The sequence below is a fragment of the Penaeus monodon genome, chromosome 19 (assembly GCF_015228065.2).
Source record: "Penaeus monodon isolate SGIC_2016 chromosome 19, NSTDA_Pmon_1, whole genome shotgun sequence".
NCBI lineage: Eukaryota > Metazoa > Arthropoda > Malacostraca > Decapoda > Penaeidae > Penaeus > Penaeus monodon.
This window is the reverse complement of record NC_051404.1, coordinates 41,310,042-41,310,330: the sequence shown is the minus strand read 5'-3', so window position 1 is coordinate 41,310,330 and position 289 is coordinate 41,310,042. Positions and strand designations below refer to the sequence as shown.

Sequence of the window (289 nt, the reverse complement as noted above, 5' to 3'; positions counted from 1 at the left end):
GGGGAAAAAAGGGGAAAATAATTCTACGAGGGAATCCATGCTCAATTCCTGAACAAGGGATCGCCCTGGTATAGGTCATGGGCGTGAGTCATGCGTCATGCAAGGTTCGCTTTAATACCAAACACCATTAGAACATTTTTCGATAGTGATTTGTATTTTTACTCCTTCGTCCTTAGTTACGTTCCGAGTCATTGAAGAAATAATTAAGAAATGTAATGTATGTTTTTCCTTTGTGTGACTTTTTTTTTTTTTTGGTGGGGGGGGGAGTTTGTTTGTTTGAACGTTTGTA

The 289-nt window shown here is 38.8% G+C and overlaps 1 protein-coding gene across 1 annotated transcript in view; it reads left to right on the top strand.

Moving 5' to 3' along the window:
* The window catches only part of LOC119585242 (facilitated trehalose transporter Tret1-2 homolog), a 97,980-nt gene that overhangs the window by 9,959 nt on the left and 87,732 nt on the right, over window positions 1–289 (top strand). The gene's annotated exons all lie outside the window — the stretch shown is intronic.